This window comes from Thermobia domestica, chromosome 9 (assembly GCF_964235325.1).
Source record: "Thermobia domestica chromosome 9, izTheDome1.hap1.1, whole genome shotgun sequence".
Taxonomy (NCBI): domain Eukaryota; kingdom Metazoa; phylum Arthropoda; class Insecta; order Zygentoma; family Lepismatidae; genus Thermobia; species Thermobia domestica.
Genome location: NC_137462.1, coordinates 143,160,940 through 143,182,208, shown reverse-complemented (window position 1 = coordinate 143,182,208; position 21,269 = coordinate 143,160,940). Strand labels below are relative to the sequence as shown.

Sequence of the window (21,269 nt, the reverse complement as noted above, 5' to 3'; positions counted from 1 at the left end):
GCAAATCTTTACTAGGAGTACACGCTCTTTACTAACGCTTAATACTTTAACTTAAATTCTCATTTAACAGTTTAACCTTCGGACCCGTAAGGCAGGGTCTCAGACAAGGGCGCCTATCAGGGGAGCAAGGTGGGGCGCTCGCCCCCTAGAGGAAATTGTACTTCAGAATATCGAAAATTCAATAGAATTTTTATATTAGTTACAGCAAAATTTGAAACTATTTTTGAAACGTCGCTTATACTTGCCCCCCTTGGAAATCACAACATGGGCGCCCTTGGTCTCAGATAATCTTTGATGGATCTAGCTTGAGTTTCTTAATATATAAATCCTATTATTATGGGCTACGTGAAAAAAAAAAGTATTTGAAATGCATTGAACAGCTTCTGAAAATTGATTACAAAATGAATACTGAATCAAAATGAAAATTGATTACATAACTCTGTTAAGAATTGAATTTGTTGAAATTTAGGGGATATTCAAACCGGAAGTGATAGAAATAAACTATTTCTGGATTTAACGTTGATCATTTTAGAGAAAAAAAGTATGAGAGATAGTAAGGCAGTTTCCTAGAATCGATTAAGTGTCCTAAGAATACATTTCATTTTCATTCTTAACTCTCTACTGAAACCAGAAGTGATAGAAATCCGTTACCACTTCCGGTTTCAGTATTAGTTAAGAAAATATCACGCTATACAAACAAAACTCCTTATGCGATTTACGTATGACACTGCTACTTGCTAAAACATATATAATATTTTTAAATGCAACTGAGGATTTTGGGGCAGCTGAAGTTGGTCATAAGGGGAGGGGCTGAGCCTTCTTCTGCCACCTCTAGCCATAAGCCTGGTTCCAATATATTTCTAAGACAGTATACATAGCCCTATTTGTATGAGCTCTGATGATTTAGTGAACTTTGGGTCGCTATCAAATATGAGAATAAAGTACAAACACAAAAGAAGAAGAAAAAATAATTTCGACATTGAATATTTCATTCGTATTAAACAATATGGAAAAAGCAGTCGTCACGGACGAGAAGCTTAAAGGCCATTCCATTCTTATACAGAATGCTTAAATGCTCTTTCGTCTCTCTGCAATTTTCTGACATAAGCCAGCGTTTACGAATTAGCACCAAATATTTAGATAGAACATACAATTACATGGTCCATAAACTTCGTTTCTCGAGTATGATGATTATGTTGGATCGTTCGATATGCACAACGCTTCATGTAACAACGGTTTTTAAAAATGTTTTTATAAGTTACATTGCACTGACACGAGAGAGAGAGAGAGAGAGAGAGAGAATCACCTGTTGTAGCTGATTATTTCTTAGAAAGGCAAATGGGTGCTCTTCCACAGTTATGTTTTATAGTCGTTCTTTTTAACTGAAGACTCGTCGTGGCTTGAGGAAGAAAATTCTTTAACTTACCTACTGTATAGTACCTCTCTGAACTAGAATGCTTTGAAATGTCTAAATTTTATTGTCACTACTTTGGTTCTTTCTTGGCACATTCAACAAACATGAAAAGAAAGCTTCAGAGTGATAGAAAAGGTTTGTTGCTTTCACCTTTCTTTCCTTTCTTTTGTAAAGGTCATAAAGTTAGTTTTCAACATTCCTTACATGTTGAGGCTATATATACTAAGCAATAAGATAATATGCTCAATGTCCTTCCTGGCTACGTAAATTGAAGGTGGCAATGGCAATATGATAGGGTGCATGTACCGAGCCAATACTGGTCATCTTCAAAATTCTCTTTTAGTTCCTTCTAGAACTTTTTTTTTTTTTTTTTTTTTTTTGTACAATGAACTTTGGTCTGGGATACAAGGAACATCTCACAATTTATCTGAAGACCAAATCTAACAAACTATAACCACAATACATATCAAAATGTATTTGTTAGTATTATTAAGCCCAATTGAACAGTTGAACGTATCAGTTACGGGAGGATTTTTCAAAAAGCTTTTGGAATATTTAATAAAATAAAATCATGTAAAGCAATACATACAATATTCAGGATTTATTGTTTTTATTATTGACTTCAAAGTGTCAAAAAAATGTTCACTCTTTCCCATGGCACCATCCATATTTTTGATAACTAATCTTGTGTATATATTATTTGGCTCAGTTTTATTTTTTGTTGTCCCAAAAAATTTTTGAAATGACATTTTCATTTTATTCCTTATCTATTGGAACTACTGGTATAATTGTATTACTTTTTGCACCAACAGTACAAAAAAAATTCCAAATTCAGTGACTGAAACATATCATAATCTTTCATATAACATAATTGTTTATTTCTCACGTGAATCTCGTGTTTTTGAACTTCAAAACTGGTGCCCACTTGAAACCCAAGTTATGATCACGCGCACTCTAGATGAACGTGTTTACATGGCTGCTTATGAGTACTGAAACCGACTATGTACAGTTAATTTCTTTCACTTCTACAGTAGTTTATGATTTTAAGACTACAGAAAACTTTCAGCAAGATCTCTACCGAGAATCTACCAATAAGAACGTTAAAACTATAAAACTATAGAGTGAGACAAAATGAGAACCACAAGTCATTTTTTGAAATTGTGAAAAGCAATCAATGGCATTACGTTTTTGAAATAATGTTTAAATTTCCTCCTATGCTTCAGTGATGCAATGGATTCTGAAGGTCTTATTTTGAACCACTTTTGCACACATATTGCGTGGTAAATTCGCAATGATGAGTTCAATACTTCTTTCCAGTTTACGAATTGTTCCTATCATAGACCTAAGAGTTGATAACCTCCATACTCCAGTGGGAGAGATCACATGATCTGGGGACCAGTTCACATTACAATTTCTCGACAGAACGCGCCCGGGAAACTTTTCGTGCAATACCTCCAGAACCTGTGTGTCAAGTTGCACCGTTTTCCTAAATTGTGTTTCTCTCTGCTAATTAGCCATAGACTATTGCATATTGCTGTTACCATTTAATCTTGCCAATCCAATCAGCGTTACCAGAACACAATTTCAATGTTCTGACGATCTTGGTAAACTTTGTGTGTATATGTAATACAAATAATATAGTGTAATATTAAGTAAGTTTATATGTATATGTACAGTATATAAGTTTTTTATGCACACTACAGTGGCGAAGCATAGTCCCACAAGTAGGGTAGGCCCGACAAACTAATAATACAAATAACATTTAATGTGTCATAATTTTTTAAAATTACAGTCAGAATTCTATTTTCCTTATTGAGTTTAAAAAAACTACCAAATCTACTCATTTTAAAGAACTTTCTTAGTTGTATTTCTAAAACTGTTTAGAGTTGAATTTATGTGTATGTAGGGTCTACACATCATAGTAGTTTTGTTGTTGTTTAATTTAACAAGAAGAATGAATATACAAACAAAAGTAAACGGAAAGTAGTCTATTATTATTATTATTATTATTATTATTATTATTATTATTATTATTATTATTATTATTATTATTATTATTATTATTATTAGTAGTAGTAGTAGTAGTAGTAGTAGTAGTAGTAGTAGTAGTAGTAGTAGTAGTAGTAGTAGTATTTAACAAATATTTACATGAGGAAAACACCCAATATGTATTAATGGAATATTCCTACTTAGCTCCACTACAGATATTTTGATGTGCAGTTCAAATTTTCTTTTTTGTCTAGAATTTGCAGAGGTGATGAAGGGAATTTCCTCTTCACTTGCTGCTTTCATTTCCTGCATATTTGAAAATGCAGAGGGAGAAAAAGAAAATACATTCTTACAATTAGCTGTCAAATTTCTTGGATAAACCTTTGTTACTTGCATCTCCCACTTTAAAGTAAGTACAATATTGCATTTAATTAATGCATCACATGATAATGACTTCAGGGGAAATGTTAATGCTTAGAAGGAACTTCATTTGAATCAAAGCAAGATATTTAATGTTGTATTCTATGCAACGACTTATTTAAGGGGGCGACTTCCGGACTAAAGCACTCACCGAAATTTTATCGCAAATTTTTATTGTTTTTTATATATTACAGAATTTTCACATTTCCAGGAATAAAGTTAGCAAAGTCCCTCGAAACAAAATCGTAAATACACCACTGATTCTATGAAATGGAATCTTAGCGTATGTAAATTCCTGTACCTTAGCGTATGTAAATTTATACATATGTTTAATGTATCAGACTTATATTATATATGCTATTATGGACCAGGCCACAGGTAGGAAAAAAACAGCTACTCTGAATAACTCCTGAGAGTACATACCTAAATTAAACAAGTTATCACTAACAGAAATACATAATTGTACATAGAAACTTCTTACTCTGTGTTAAAGAAATCATTTTATAACATATTAGCATTGAAAGATACCTTCAATGTTAAAACTAAACTCCCAGAGGCGAGCCTTCGCACCTTCCCAACAATGCGTGCAATCCCAAGCGAAAATAGCTTCGCTCCCTGAGCAGCATAGCCCGTAAACCTGTGTAGCGAGCTGGTGAGGCTCAGACGGAAGGGACTCCGAGTGTTTCCAACCTACTATTTTGTTACCGAAAAAAAAACGAAATATTGAAGTATTGACTTTATTTTATGAGAAAACAAATATAAAGAAAAAATACGGTAGAAAACAGGGTAGGCCGGGCCTCAGAGCCTCGTACTACGCTTCACCACTGTGCATACATAGATTTGTGACTCCTATGATACGTAAGTTGCATAAAACTAAAGGTTTACAGTAAACCTAAATTTATGTGAAACTAGCATCAATTACCCGCTTCGCTGGATTAAATTAAGAAAAAATAGTACTATGTTTCGTTAGTCAGTCACATTTTACTATTACTAAAGCGCTCCTTGATATTGGTCATTTTCGATTATTTTTATATATCCCCTCTTCACCCCATGTTGCGGGCCACGGCATCGGAAGTGTCATTGTTCATCTCAGCGACCCCGAAAAGTATGAATTCGACACTGATATTGGCCATTTTGATTATATATACCCCTCCACTCCCACAGTTTTGGCGGGGCTGGATTTGGATTTAAATGCCATCAGAAGTGTCACTGTTCATCTCAGCGACCTCAAAAGTTATAGATTCGACACTAATATCAGTCATTTTCGATCATTTGTAAATGCCTTTCCCTTCCTTTAAGTTACATTGTCAAAGTGATATGACAAAAATCATCTCATGTTCGAATTTCATCTAGGTTGAAAATTTGATCGAGATCGGTCCGGTGGTTCAAGAGTTATTAGGTTGTATTTATTTTTATATATCTCCCCCTCCTACTTTCTCCCCTAAGTTCTATCATCAAAGCGAATAAATAAATACCATCCTAGGCCCCAACCTCATCTATGTTGAAAATTTGATCGAGATCGGTCAGGTGGTTCAAGAGTGAAGTCACATAGACAGTCACTTTCATTTTTTTTGCATATATCTCCGCCTCCCCCCCCCCCCCCCTACGTTGCAGCGTCAAAGTTGAATGACGAAAATTATCCCAAGTCCGAACGTCATCTATGTTGAAAGTTTGATCGAGATCGATTTTGTGGTTCAAGAGTTATTAAGTTTTATTTATTTTTATATATCTGTCCTCTCCCCTCCCCTAAGGTCTACCGTCAAAGTGATATGATAAAAACCACTCCTGGTCCGAACTTCATCCATATTGAAAATTTGATTAAGATCGGTCCTGTGGTTAAAGCGTGATGAAGTCACAAAGACGGTCACCTTTATTTTTATTCTTTTTACATATATCTCCTCTCCCCCTCCCCTAGGTTGTACCGTAAAAGTGAAATAACGAAAACATTCCAGGCCCGACCCTTATCTATGTTGAAAGTTTGATCAAGATAGGTCTGGTGTCTCAAGAATTATTAAGTTTCATTTATTTTTAGAGATTTATTCCCTCCCCTCCCTCTTCCCTAAGTTGTACCGTTAAAGTAATATGATAAAAACCACCTCAAGTCCGAATCTCATCTATGTTGAAATTTTTTTAAAGATCGGTCGGGTGGTTTAAGCGTGATGAAGTCACAGTCACCTTTATTTTTACTTTTATTTTTTACATATATCTCCCCCTCCCCTTCGTTACACTGTAAAAGTGAAATGAAGAAAATATTCCAGGCCCAAACCTTATCTATGTTGAAAGTTTGTTCGAGATCGGTCGGGTGGTTCAAAAGTTATTAAGTTTTATTTATTTTTAAAGATTTCTCCCCTCCCTATCATACCCCTAAGTTCTGCAGTTAAAGTTATATGATAAAAACCACCTCATATCTGAACCTCATCTATGTTGAAAATTTGGTTAATATCGGTCCGGTGGTTTAAACGTGATGAAGTCACAGTCACTTTTATTTTTACTTTTTTGACGTATATCTCCCCCTCTCCCTCCCCTTCGTTGCACTGTAAAAGTGAAATGCAGAAAACATCCCAGGCCCGAACCTTATCTATGTTGAAAGTTTGACCGAAATCGGTAGGGTGGTTCAAGAATTATTAAGTTTTAGTCATTTTCATATATTTCCCCTCCTCCTCTCCCGCTCCCCTAAGATTTACTCTCAAAATGAAATGATAAAAAACTTCCCAGGTTTGAACTTCATATATGTTGAAAATCTGATTGAGATCGATCGGGTTGTTCAAAAGTAATTAATTCACGAACATAGTTACTTTTATTTTTATATTTATTGATTTTGTATATCTCCCTCTCCACCCCCTTCCCGACGTTGCTCCGTCAAAGTGAAATTATAGAAATCATCCCAGTCCCGAACCTCATCTACATGGAAAATTTGATTAATATCGGTCGGGTAGTTGAAGAGTTTTTAAGTTTTATTTATTTGTTTTTCTGTCCCCCTCCTCCCCCTCCCCTAAGTTGTACCGTCAAAGTAAATAGCTAAAAACACTTCCAGGTCAGAACCGCATCTACGTTGAAAATTTGGTAGAGATTTGTCAGGCGGTTCAAGAGATTAAGAGTCACAAACAGTCACTTTCAATTTTATAAAATAGATAGATTACACATATCAGTGCGTAAGAATCTTTAATGGATGCATTTTGCGTCTTGGAACTTTCTTGTTTGAAACTTAACATCCATTTTCAAGCTGAAATGAGACGTGGACCCAAAACATACAGCAACAGAGTAACTAACCACATCAAAGGCAAGAGGTCAACTATTTAATCATGAGGGAGCTCACCTTGTGTTACGAAAAATGAAATGAAATGATTAGTTTAAAGTCCAACGATTAAGTTAATGGAGATGTATGACTGATTAATAAAAGTTAAATGATTTTGGAATTAAAATGTGAGATATCTGAGAAAAGATACTCATATGATATTGTCTACCACAAATTCACGTTGCCTTATATCGAATTAACTACATTTTGCACCAGAGATGAGCATTCTACCACTGAGTTGACCACTCGCATTTCGGTCTTCATCATACATATTCATATAGGCTACGTTCTTTCATGTACTCGAATGATTAGAATCAGAGATTTTGATGCGTGGTTCCAGTTTTATCTCCATTGGGAACACAGAACTTCAATGATGACTCGATGCTGTGAGGAAATTGAGCTATTTGCAATAAGAGGTTGAGAAATCTGGTCTCGAAAATCAGAGGTACCGGTAATATCGATGAAAGCTGAATGTTGACCACATATTGCCCAACCAAAAGAGCCTATATGGTATGATATATTAAAAGTACGTAGTTATGTTTTCCAACTCAAATTCCAAGGAGGTAAATCGTTTTTAAGCGTTATTAAATTAAAGTAAATATGATTTCTAAACGCTATTTTTCAATAGTGTGCTTATGGACCCTAACTGAGCTTGGATTCATTCTCGGCCAACTACTATATCATTTACCGATGTCTATTCGCCACGTTCTCGGCCACGAACTTAAAAAGATGTTCTGTATTTCGATCTACTTTGATATATGTATGGACATTAAAAAAAAAAAAAGTTTTATGATAGTCTTCGGTCAGCCTGTTCTCTGTACTATCGGAGAGTACCGTACCAAGGTTGTAGAATTTCAAATGCCATAAGGCCACAATAGGTATTTATATGGTAACATTTCCACTTGTTGTTCTGTTTATCTTAGGAACACAAAATTGCGTGTTGTTTAATTAACAGGCATTTGCATAACGATCACTGTAAATTGTGGGAACAATGTAGTCCCATTAGCACGAAACAAAAAAAGAGGTAACTGTTCAGCAGCACTAGTGACATCATGGATTATACACTCCTTACTAAAAAAGAAGATGCAAATTTTCCACATAACGGAAAGCATTAAATAATTACATTTTACAATTTGAGAACTTTCTGACATAAAACAAATGTCAATATGTTAATACACTCATGTACTCTGGTAAAGGTTTCTTCCGCACGCTTACTGTATGTTTAAACTAGTGGTAAAGATACTACAGGAATGGAGAAAAGAGTGTAAATTTTTCTACACCTTACTCTAATTTGCCTACATCCAGTTTCTTATATTGGCAATATTAATTGTCCATCCTGTTATGCCGACACGATTTTTTTTAAATCAATTCTCAGAGTCTTGACACAACGTTCTTTAAAATGTAAATTTCTTATCCACTTCTACCGATACGATTTTCTTCAAAGGCTAAATAAAATTTTTACCTAACTTTCCGACAGAGTTTTCTTTAAAATTCAAATTAAGTTTTACACTACTTTACTAACAGGGTTTTCTCTTCTGCCGACAAGATTTTCTTTAAAATTTAAATCAATTTTTCATCCATATCTACCAAAACCTTAAATCAAATGTTCACTCACATCTACTAACAGGGACATACGCAGGAATTTATTTCAGGAGGTTCAAATCGTTTGGGGGAGTCCACATTCAATATGACGATAAATTAAATTAAAATTTGTAAAATTATCCCTAAAACTAGACTAAATATACAGAAAAATGGGGGATTCGGGAGAGTCTGGACCACTAGAATCCACCCCTTGCGTACGTCCCTACTACCAACTCTATTTTCTCTTAATTTTCAATGTTTATTTGTCTTAAATAATTTCAACCAACTCAAAAAAGAAAAAACGAAAGCTTACTTCAATGACAAATTGACAATATAATATTTAGTACACTTCAAAACATTCCTACATGTTAATTACAATTACTGTATATGTAAATAATCCTTCTCTCTTAATGTGCGGTCTAGTTTTAATAGTCCTCATGTGACTAATAAACAAAGTTGTTGGTCTTCAGTTTCAACTTTATATAATAAAATTTAAGTAATCACATTCTATAATTGCATTGGCAGTGATGAAACATTTCCGGAAAATGTTGAAAATTTTTCATCTCAGGAAGGTTTCATCTCGTTGGGTGCCTCACACTTTGATTGAACAGCAGAAGCGCATGCGTGTGGAATGGTGTGAAGAAATGCTTGCAAGATTTGATGGAGGCAATTCTCGACGCGTCTCTGACATTGTTACTGGTGATTAGACTTGGATCTATCAATTTGATCCTGAAAATAAACGCCAGTTTACAGTTTGGATCTTTCCAGACGAAAATCCACCCATGAAAGTGAAGCGACCGCGAAGTGTGGGGAAGGAGATGGTCGCAACTTTCTTCTCCAAATTTGGCCATGTTGCAACTGTTCCACTTGAAGAACAAAGGACTGTTACTGCTCAGTGGTACACCATTGTTTGCCTAACAAAAGTGTTCCAGAAGCTTCGGGAACGGCTTCCAAGAACGGGATTGCGCGGGATCCTGCTTCATCATGACAACGCGTTCGCACACACGGCCAACATCAGAATCAGTTTTTAGAATCTACGGAGGTCAAACCTATGACTCATCCGCCGTAAAGCCCTGACCTGGCCCCGTGTGGTTAACTTATGTTCCCGAGGATCAAAGATCGCATGCGTGGGAAGAGATTTTGCAGCCCTGAAGAACCTGTAGTGGCTTACGAGAATGAACTTTCAACACTTGAAAAAAAGACTGGCAACACTGCTTCCAAAAGTGGTTTTCGAGGATGCAAAAGTGTGTAAGTTATTTCACATCTCAAAACTTTCGTAGTGACCCTCGTAATAATAATAATAATAATAATAATAATAATAATAATAATAATAATAATAATAATAATAATAATAATAATAATAATAATAATAATAATAATATCTATATATATAAAAGAGAACGCACAAATCCTTTGTTCCCTCATCACGCTAATACGGCTGAACCAATTTCTTTCATTTTTGGGGGGTTATTAGGATTTGGACCCTAGATGGTTTTTATCATATCACTTTAATTTTTAATTACCAGTGTCTTGAGATAATTGACCATTCAAGTGTCCATAACGTACAAATCCTTTGTTAGTTCATCATAGGTAAAAATAAACGTATTTATATGCAACCCGCATGACCGTGTCACTCGGCGGGTTAACATAAATGACAGGCGATATAATGTTAACATTTACTGCAATCTACTATGGTTTTTATCATATCACTTGAAAGCGAAAAAGTAAAAATTATCTAAGTAACAACGTTTATTGCGTTCCGGGGTGACCGCAGCGAAGCGGGGCGGGTTAACATAAATGACAGGCGATATAATGTTAACATTTACTGCAATCTTCTATGGTTTTTATCATATCACTTGAAAGCGAAAAAGTAAAAATTATCTGAGTAACAACGTTTATTGCGTTCCGGGGTGACCGCAGCGAAGCGGGGTGAACGCTGCTAGTATTGCTATAATTTAGGAAAGGAAGCTTCATGTAGCTTCATTAATCTATATACAGGAATTAAGAAAATAGGTAAACTCTCTAGATTGTAGCGATATATATTTATTTTTTCAACGATATAACTTCTCTCAGGAGCTGCCACTATTGGCAATATTATTAATGAAAAATCTAAAATATAAAGAAGAAATAAAAATAAGATGGTGAAAAATGACTCAGGAATAAAATCCGTGGCTTCAAATTCAGTCTCTAATATGAGTACCTGTACTAAACTCCAAACGGGCGTAAGAAAAAGAAGGGAGGAAAAATATCTATAGACTATATTGTGACTTTAGATAAACTGTTCAGATTCATCAATTGTTTCCTTGTTGAGTATAATGGTACTGGGTGGGGGAGACAACGAAAAAATGAACGAAATCTGCGAAAAAGCCTCCAAAAAAAAGTAGTATGAAATTGATTTAGAGAAATATATGTAGATTAACAAAAATATAACGAGGAAGGTGTTTTACTAATATAGAGGGCGTTGAAGCTTTCCGGTCAGATGTATAATCTATGAGTAATTGGTTGGTATTTATTCTTGAATAAATGCATATTTTCTGGTTTCTCGTAATTTTGATTTTATTTATCCAAAGATATAGACCCATTTTATGCTAGTCTGATATGAATTTCATTCATATTTAATCTAATTTAATACATACTAATTTGATAAATTCCTATAGTACAGTCGACAAGAAAAGTAGACACCCATGTACACATGTTATTTTTAGATTACGGTACTTTTCAACCAAGCAGACATTTTATGATGACTTTCAGTGGCAAAACTTTAAAAAGTCCCCTTCCCTTGCATGAATTACTTTCAATATCCTCTTTTCCATGCTTCTCTTTCCGATTTTATGTGTTTTTCCCCCTGCATCCGTACGAGGTGATCTGCTTTTCAAACACTTGAAAGTTGGTCTTAAAAATATCTACAGATATGTTAAAATGTTACGTTTATATATTTGTGACCAATTCATTTCGACAATGAGATCTCAAAACGACAAGCTCTAGAAATGTTTCATTTTCTTTGATCGATTCGAAATGTTGTGTAGATTTTCCAGTTCTCATTAAAATAATAATAATAATAATAATAATAATAATAATAATAATAATAATAATAATAATAATAATAATAAGAAGAAGAAGAAGAAGAAGAAGAAGAAGAAGTATTAAATTAATTACATACCGTTTAGTAATTAATTTGAGCCCATTAGATTAACTATTAACATTATAGATATTATGTCGCAACGGTTGATATCCTTATGCTAGGCAACCAGTAGAAGAGCTAAGTAAAGCAGGTTGATGGACATTGCAGGCGCTTTACTCTAGTCGGAACGACAATCACTCTTTTAAGTTAGTACGGTATAATTTACATGATGTTATAGCGCTGTTTGAATTATGAATTTACATAGCTATATCAAACTGGCCCAATTCTAAATAAAATATGAAAATAAAAAAGTAATAAATTAATATCGTTCAGTAATTACTCCCATCATTTAAAAAGAACTGCCATCAGTACTTAAATAGTGAATAGGACTGAATACTGCAAATGAATGTCCCCTTTCAAGGTTAAGTGGCTAATGTGAGTGTGGTTCCGGATTCGATTTCCGGTAAGAATGATAGAAACAACGCAGCGGTTCGAATCCTAGTTTAAACCGTAGTTCCTCTCTCATTCAACATTGGTTGAAAAGAACGATAATTTTAAACTCCAGTCAATTTATTTACTACGTCAATTGGTAATAAGAATAGACTAATTTTTTCTAGTAGCAATACAGTTTCACAATAGTTTTTTTTTTCTTAAATTTTCACTACCAAATTAGAACCTAATTTTATTTATGTGCCCTTCACCTTCACCTTAAATTCTATTAATTCTACTCAAACTTTACCTGTATATTCAAAGTACTTAATGCAGTTGCCTAAAACTGTTTGAATTTAACACATTTTATACATTTTAAACCAATTAATAATCATAATCAGAGCCCAGAATTGAGTTTCAAATCGAGATAAAATTAGAAAGGATAGACCTATTTTCTTTTAAGAATAGCTGAATTTATGTCGATGTCTGACGCAACAATTGTTAATAAAGAATTATTTTAGGAATAATAGATTTTTATCGAAAGTTTCGACTCTCTCCTCTAATAGTTTGACGTGGTTCCTAGCATTTCTATTACGAAATCGCGTTCGAATTTGAGTTTTTGCCTTGGCTCTTGCTTGTTGTGAAGTTTTGGAAGTAGACACATGCCTTCCATCTTTAGTTTTCTTCAGATTCTTTCTTTCTTTTTTCTTTTCATATTCATTTGTGGGACTGCTAGTATTGCAGGTTCCCGCAACGGTCATGAGTTTGTGTAGATGAGACTACGTAGGTCGTCTTGGGATTCTATATAACTGAGATCGGCATTGTGGTTCGTTGGCCGCTATCAATGCTACATATGTGGGTGATTGGATCTTCTGATAATTCGCCAAAATGTGGTTCATTGTAATTCCTGTAGCTCATGCGGCATTATGATGTCCAGATCCTCGTGAATTTGCACTGTTCTGAGTTTCCAGTGCTTAGAATGAACTGAAATCAAATCTTTACTTCAACGAACTTCGTTTACTCCTGAAAACCAAGTAAGACATACTATGACTATAAGTGAATTATTATGAAAAAATTCGTGGAATGGAAATAGGGAGGAAAAAGAAACCCCCGAGAAAGCCCCAGACACAATACTGTGGATTACAAATTCATATGTTCTAGAATCGAACTAAGACGCTTCATATCAGAGCTGACCCGTCCATCACTGAGTCACTGGAGTCTCTTCCAATATATAAATTTGTCAATATTTCTTTGATAATTCCTTGGGATTAAAAAACAAAACACTTAAAATTCAATACTTAAGATGATCATTGTTTTCTTGATTCCGAACGGTAAATTCTACAATTGACGTTTTGTAACTCACAGAGAAGTTACTTTAATATTAACCGAGCGAAGTAGCTCAAGTGGTAGAGCGTTGCCTTTGCATTCGGGAGGTTGTGGGTTCGATTCCCACTGCCGACCATCCTGATTGGGGTTTTCCAGGAATTTCCTCAGTTCTAGCAGACAAATACCGGAATGGTTACTACTAAACAGGTCCTGGCCGATACCTTCCCAAATCCTTTCCATTGTTATTGTTGTTGTTAGATATCCAGTATAAAATGGCCTCTAAGCTGTATCTGGTGATCGTTAAATAAATAAAAATTTATCTTCCTCAGATGATAGCTTTCTAATTGGTTAACTGGTGTAGAAGTTTTGGCACAAGAACGTTTATTGGAGCAAATATGCAATTCTGCTTGTATCAACAACTGTACATCTAAAACGAACATACCTTATGAACTAATTTAAATCTCTTCGTTTTTAGACTTTTTCTCTTATTTTGTATTTGTTGAACGCCAAACTTCTTATAGCTATATAAACCATAAAACAATAGAGCTAGGATGAAGTACAAAATTTCATTCATATACATTCCTGCAAGAGTTTTTTTTTTTTTTTAAGTGTATTGTTAGTCAGAAGGTGTGTCCAGTTTGTGTATCCATCCAGCATCCTCTCTCTCTATGTGACGTCAGTGAGAAACAAAACTCATCCAACATTTCATTTGCTTCGCTCCCTTAGGCACGACCTCGCTTGAGGCAACCTCTAGATCCTGACCCACGCCAGTGGGTCGGTTTTTTTATGTTCGTTCCGTCCGTCGGTGGTAAACTGGGGAAGCTGCGAAGTAAAGGAAAGACCGGACTGAAGGCTCATTATTATTGTGCTTACTCGCGCCTAGTTTGACGTTCTCACGATTTGCAGCCGGTATCTCCTTCATTGCAAAAGTTCTCACCTTTGTTTTCTGCTTAAAAAGCACCTGCTCTGTATATTTTTATCTGTTTTTGGACGACAATCTCTCTGATTTGATACGTTGTATCGGAACGTAACAATCTGGAACTGTGTTCATTGCTGCTTCGTTCAAAAAGTTTTTTTCTCGTCGCACGTCGCTGTTCATTTTTTCTCTCCTTCTCCTATTGCTATTCAATGGAGCTTCAAATTCAGCGAGCGAGCGAGTTGTCTGCTGGTGAATTGAAGGCAGTAGTCCGTCCAGTCGACAGACAGGTGTCATAGCAAGACAACCCAACCAATGCAGTGCTATACACGAGTGAATTCGTTCTGTAAGAAATTAAAATCCATGCGTAATTTTTGGTAGATTCAAAAACATAAATATTTTTGTGTCCATCAGAAAACGAGTAGTGCTTTTCAGTATAAGTGTTAAACATCGAGTGAGTGTTTATTTATTACATGTGATGTTCTAGTGTTTTATGGAGTTGCATAAGTTTATTGACACATCTGATAATTTATTGACATAAACTTCACTGGGCATGGACTAATGTTAGGTGAGTCATAAGATCATTTACTTATTAGGGGCGGCTAGTAAAGGAAGTCACCTGAAAGCTTTATCGCTTTGAATACTTACCTAATGTGCTACATGTTGTATAGAACTTCCACATTAGATATCTTTTCTACCCTTAGTTTGAACCTATAAAACTTTATTTTTGACAAATGTGACTTTCCTCATGAGCCGACTCTATTGATGTAATTCAATTCTTGTAGTACACGTTCATATGATTTTTCATGTTTGTTATTATGAAGGGCCATATCATATCATAACCAGGGAGGAATATAGGACCGAAAATGAAATGAAATGAAATCTTTAAGTTTTACGTCCCACGGTTATGCCGGTTAGGCTAAAGGAGACGGTGATGATGAGAGATGAGTGAAATGGTGGAATGAAGAAAGTGGGAGGAAACGGGAGAACCCCGAGAAAACCCACGAGCACGGTGTTTGTCCACCACAAAGTTCACTTGGCGGGGGCTGGGATCGAACCCGGGACCCCAAGCACCAGAGGTGAACGCTCTACCACTGAGCCACCACGCCCCCCAATATAGGACCGAGTTCTAAGGAATTTCATCCTGAAAAAAAAAAAAAACTTCTCAAGGTAAATTTTGAAATTTAAATTACATACAGTGTAATCTTAAAAGCAACAATATTTATAGAAAAATATATCTGCTCCCCAGGCCCGTAGCCAGCCAAAAAATGTAAGGGGGAGGGGAGCGATCCAACCATATTATAATTCATCATTATATAGTTCATTTGCAAGCCTACCGTGAAAATGTTAGGGGGTTGTCCCCCTACTACCGGATACGGGTCTGCTTCCCCCCCTAATATTTGCCTTCGGATGAAAATGAATTTATAATTAATCAAGGAACAAAGTTGTCTTGCTTCATAATCTTTCCTGAGCTTCAATGGTAACACTGTACAAACCATGGGTGCTTATCCCGGTGGAGGGAAAGGCACGTCCCATAAAGTTTGATTGCCCTCTCCCGGATTTGGACATCGTTTGGACATCTATCAACAAAACATACAAACGTGAACGCCCTCTTGCCATTCGTTATAGAGAAATCGGAGCCACTAGTGCAAGCATGAAATGAACATGTGTTTATCAACTTTGACCCAACTTTAAAAAAAAAAGAAAGAATCAAGGTATTGCAGAAATGAAAATAATAATGCAAACATTTCTCTGCCTAATTTTCTACTAAGTAAGTAGTTCAGTAAAGTAGTCGCTTCTTTAGATGGTCTTCGTTCTTGTCCATTTGGTCAATCTAATCTTATGACGTCATTATTTATTTGAAAACGTATTCTTTAACATTGAACAACATAGCCACTATAATTTCACAACGTATTGCTTCCTAAATGATAATTTCACTGAGACATTTCAGTAACACTCCTTCTCTTCAGCAGGAGGTTGTTCAGTTTCCTCCCACATTCTCATTCTACCATTTTTTTCATAATCATTCCCTTTCATTAATCATCTATCTCCTTTAGCCCAAAAAGTTTAAAGCAAAAATTTCATTTTATTGTCGAAAATTTCGTGTCTCCGTTCGATAATCGAAGCTGGAATTCACACGTAGGCCTACACTGTCAATCGGCTACGTAAGAGCGATATATGTGACAAAATTTTGGTCATTATTTTTTAAATGAAACAGTGTATTATTATGATTATTCTTCCAAATTGTGCGATCAATGAAATTAATACCCCGGAAAATAAGTGATCTAAAAATTTAAATTTTGTTTTCCCTCTCTGCGTTCACAATCATTTTTTTTAGCTTTTGAGTGATTCTTCTCCATTTCTTAGTACTGCGAGGAAAGTTTATGATTGACAAATAATCAAGTAGCACCAAACCGTTTGAATCAGCGATAGTCGCAGAGTACGAAGTTTTCTTTCATTTTTTTAAACATTATAGTACATGATTATTAGAATGCGGTTGCTGAAAAACTTGTACAATTTTAGCAAAACTGGATATACATGTATTATTATTATTATTATTATTATTATTATTATTATTATTATTATTATTATTATTATTATTATTATTATTAAATAACGTTGGAACGAATCAATCACTTCAGTTTTCTTTGATGCAGAGATGATGAAATTTTCTATACAGTAATGGAAACTGAATTCGAATTGGTCAATTTATACGGAAATTATTGACTGAAAAACATAGAGACTGCCTATTCAGTGGTGGTTTTTGACGGAAGTTACGTACAAGAATTCGGACATTAGGTATTTCTTTCTTTCCTTAGATTGTAGTGATAAACTTTTATCGATATATAACTTCCCTCAAGAGCTGGTCTATAACCATTTTTGCTGGTGATTAGGGTTGCCAGATCTAACGTTTTTGGTAAGTTTTACGTTATACGGCTTTTATTTTCTTCGTAATGCGATTTCCTCTGTTTTTAAGGAATTGCATTACCAAAACATCTCTACATGCTTATCCTGTCTGTCCGACAAAAATCTCAAATATTACTGAATGGATCACCATCAATTTCCTCAGGATGTAGGCAAAGGCGCCGATTTCTCTGTAATTTTTTTTTTTTTGGGGGGGGGCATTCAGATGCAGAAGGCATATATATGAGGATTTTAAGACGAATTGCATTCAAATTAGGCCAAATGTATATTCATAAAACAATAGGGGGGCTCACATGAGCTTTGGGGGGGCCTGCCCCCCCGGGCCCCCAGGATCGGTGCCCTTGGATGTAAGGGGTCAAAAGTAAGGAATCGCATTCGTGGATGGAAGTAATCTATCTACTTGATTCAAAGGTATCTTGCCTCAATTATTCCCAAATTTAGAGTTGTTATAGATAAATTGCCCCTTGCTAGCAGGCAGTGTCTGTAGGTCAGGCTAGTTACATATCTTTCAGTTAGGCTACTTTCAATATTCTAAGCAAACCCCTTCGCATAGGGTACACATGACGCTGCTATTTGTTCTTTAATAAGTGAAAAAGGTGATAGGCCTGGACACTTGTGTAGTGTGATATATATATATATATATATATATATATATATATATATATATATATATATATATATATATATATATATATATATATATATATAACCCAACGCTGTAACTTAGTATTCTGAAAGAAATTGTAACATTTGTTCTTATCTCCTGTCTAATAGCACAGAGAAAATAACAATAAGAGATAATCGAAATGTGGAACAAGAGCGCCCTAAACAATATCATTTTACATGAGATACCGTTATCACGACTCACTTATCTGCTTTCGATTTCGAGCCATTTTGAAAATCGGCATTTATTTTCGCGTTTCTAAACGGCTGAAAACGGAAAGCCACTAGGTGACTTGTGATAGCGCTACCTTACTCAAAATAAAATTGTCTAGGGCGCTCTTGGTCCACATTTCAAATATCTTTTATCTATTTGAAGATATCACATAATTACTGTAAAATTAGCGGTATTTTAATTTCGCCGGAATGAGGCCTCTTAAGGATAGTTTGGTTTAGCATCTTAGCCTTCGGCTGTCAACCCCATTTCTCTTATATCTAAGTTTCGAACGTTCATGATATACCACTGTTTCGATACGGTAACAACATAAAATTCTCGAGTTTCCAATTAAAAAATCTACTTTACTATGTAAAACCCTATACTCTTGTGTTTATTATATGTACTTTTCAATATTACATACAGTATCACTAAAAATATTTTTCTCTAAAAAAAACAAATCTGGCAACCTTACTAATGACTGTATGTAGTGAAGATTTCAAAAGTATCTTGGTGGAAAGTTCCTCCGGAACTACGAATTTCCCTCCTTTCCAGAGTCGTATCTCTCCATTCGCAGTCAATGTGGATTACCAGTATTTTTGCACTCCTACTTTTTCATCCCTGTGTATTGAATTTTTTCCCTTCCCTTGGGGATACAGGATTTGAAATCCGAACTGACTGTACGCAGTGACGTAACTAAAGGTTTGGGGGCCCTCCCGCAGACAGCGTGCATGGGGCCCCTTCTCTACATCCCATTTCACAATTTGGGGTCCCCAACGGCTTGAGGCCCCCCGCAGTGCGGGGTCTGCGGAGCCCTTATTTACGACCCTGACTGTACGTATCCTGTATACTAGCGTAAAAAAGGAAAATGTAATATACTGGCTTGTCCCTTCTTAAATATTCTTTGTGATCTCTTACGAATACAGTGAAGCATATCTAAGTTGGACATCTTCGGTTCCTTTGAAAACTGTCCAAGATAAAGGGTAGAGGTTTGTATCATAGCCATGTACATAATAAACAATATTACACTATTATTCCATACATATATCATGTGGAGCCGTACTTACATATTACGATGCTGTTGTTAACGTGTTTATATAGAATAATAATGGATTGAATTGTGGAATAAATACAGATAAATACAGTGCAATGCAGTTTATAATGTACGTAACGTACAGTAGCACACGCAGACACGGGAACAACATTCAGGGATTCAGGGGGGGGGGTGTTCTGCAGTATACGACTGTTTTTCAGAATTTCAATTTTTTGTGAAGAAGTTAGTTACGAGGGTTTGTTTTCTTACTTTTGTAACTTGATCTTCATCCACACATTTTAAACCAATTTTCTCACACCAAATACAACTGGCCATTTTGCAGGCCCGTTTCCACTTGCTCTCGGAATTTCATAATTATTTTCTCATTAAAATAGATAATGTGTTCTCCTCCCTCACCTATCACCTCTTCTCGGAATTCCAGCAATCTTATCTCGTGAATCATCAGATCATAATGCTGTGAAAAGTTTATTCCTTCTTCTTCACCTTTGTGGTATCTCTTTCAAGTGTCCAACTTTATTTCAAATTTGTGTGTCCAAGATGCAAAATAATTGTCCATGTTACAGGGGTTCCAATAAGCAGAAATCAGTAGGGTGTTTTCTGATTCCGAAAACAAAGGTTGGGGGGAGGGGGCTTCAAGTTACAGGTGTGCCCACGGTTTTACAATTTCAGACTTAATGTATGGAACTATTCTACCTTTGTAATTTCATTTACATTATCTGTTTTTTTTTATTTTTTTATTTTTTATTTTTTTTAAATTTCACTTTGTAGTGATCAGGAAGGCCTTGCTGTTTCTTTTTGGGCTTTGAAATACTTGGCGTGAAGAATCGTAGTACGCACAGTAGATTTGAAGTGTTTCAGCTGGAGCCCCTATGTCGTGAAAGGTGGGCGTGCCCGTCTAAGTTACCTGGGCTTAGTTCTAGAAACACATCACGTATTGTTTGCAACTTTTTTTTTTTTGTACGTACCAAAAAGATACCATCCCTGACAGTGTTGCCAGCTGTTGATTAGGAATTGATAACTTAACTGTGGTAACTTGATCGTTGGTTTGTATTAAAATATGCAAGACTCAAGAATTTTATTATGGATGGGTAATTGAAATGAATCGTGAAAATTGAATTAGGGAATTTGGGTTTAGTTTACCTGAATGGGGGACATGTTATCATACATTTCAATCTTCAATAAGAGAGCAAAAAGTCTTCCCTGTGCTCATCCAACCGAGAAATGTCTTTGGAAGAAATCAGATAAGGAATTTTGCAGGTGTCCACTCAGCCGTGGACCCAACACCTCTCGTTATCTTTAGATCAGAGTTTTCCTAAGTGATTCCTTGTCACGCATTAAAAATAACAGGAAATCACTAACTAGTTCGTTTTTAAAATACTGGTTCCATCTCGCAGGTTATATTCCTTCTTTAATTTTCTTAATACTGATCATTGGGAATAGTTTATACAAGTATACAAATGTATTTCCGTTCAAGTTAGACTTTTATGTTCTGTTTCTTAGTCCGATTGAAGGTTTAACTTCTCTTTTCAGCACTGACGATATATGTATGTGAGACGGGACCTTAGTGGGATCCGAACCACTACTCAGGTTTGCATTTTCCTGGTTAACAATTTTAGACATCCAAACTATACTATGCATAAATATCAAAAGTCGTATAAAAAGGTTATGTCCGTCCGTCTGTCCTTCCAACGTTGATCGGCATTGGAACAAAAACGATAATATATAGCAGTGATCGAAACGACAATACGTATATACTAGTAGCTCCCGGGGACATTTTCAGTAGATCGCGTTAACGCTCTGGTTGCTAACCTTAATTTTATTTATTTATTTATTTATTTATTTTTCCTGTTTTGACTTGCAATATGGAGAGTATCTCCTATAAGTTCTACAGTTGTCATATGTATATAAAAGCAAATTGTAATTAC

The 21,269-nt window shown here is 35.3% G+C and overlaps 2 protein-coding genes across 5 annotated transcripts in view; one reads left to right on the top strand and one right to left on the bottom strand.

Moving 5' to 3' along the window:
* The window catches only part of LOC145695077 (uncharacterized), a 266,388-nt gene that overhangs the window by 106,880 nt on the left and 138,239 nt on the right, over positions 1–21,269 (bottom strand). The gene's annotated exons all lie outside the window — the stretch shown is intronic.
* LOC145695076 (uncharacterized) overlaps positions 14,405–21,269 on the top strand; it is a 386,749-nt gene continuing 379,884 nt past the window's right edge. For all 3 annotated transcript variants that reach the window (XM_081771936.1, XM_081771934.1, XM_081771932.1), the window contains exon 1: positions 14,405–15,059. The gene's annotated coding sequence lies outside the window, so the exon portion shown is untranslated. The remainder of the gene's footprint in view (positions 15,060–21,269) is intronic.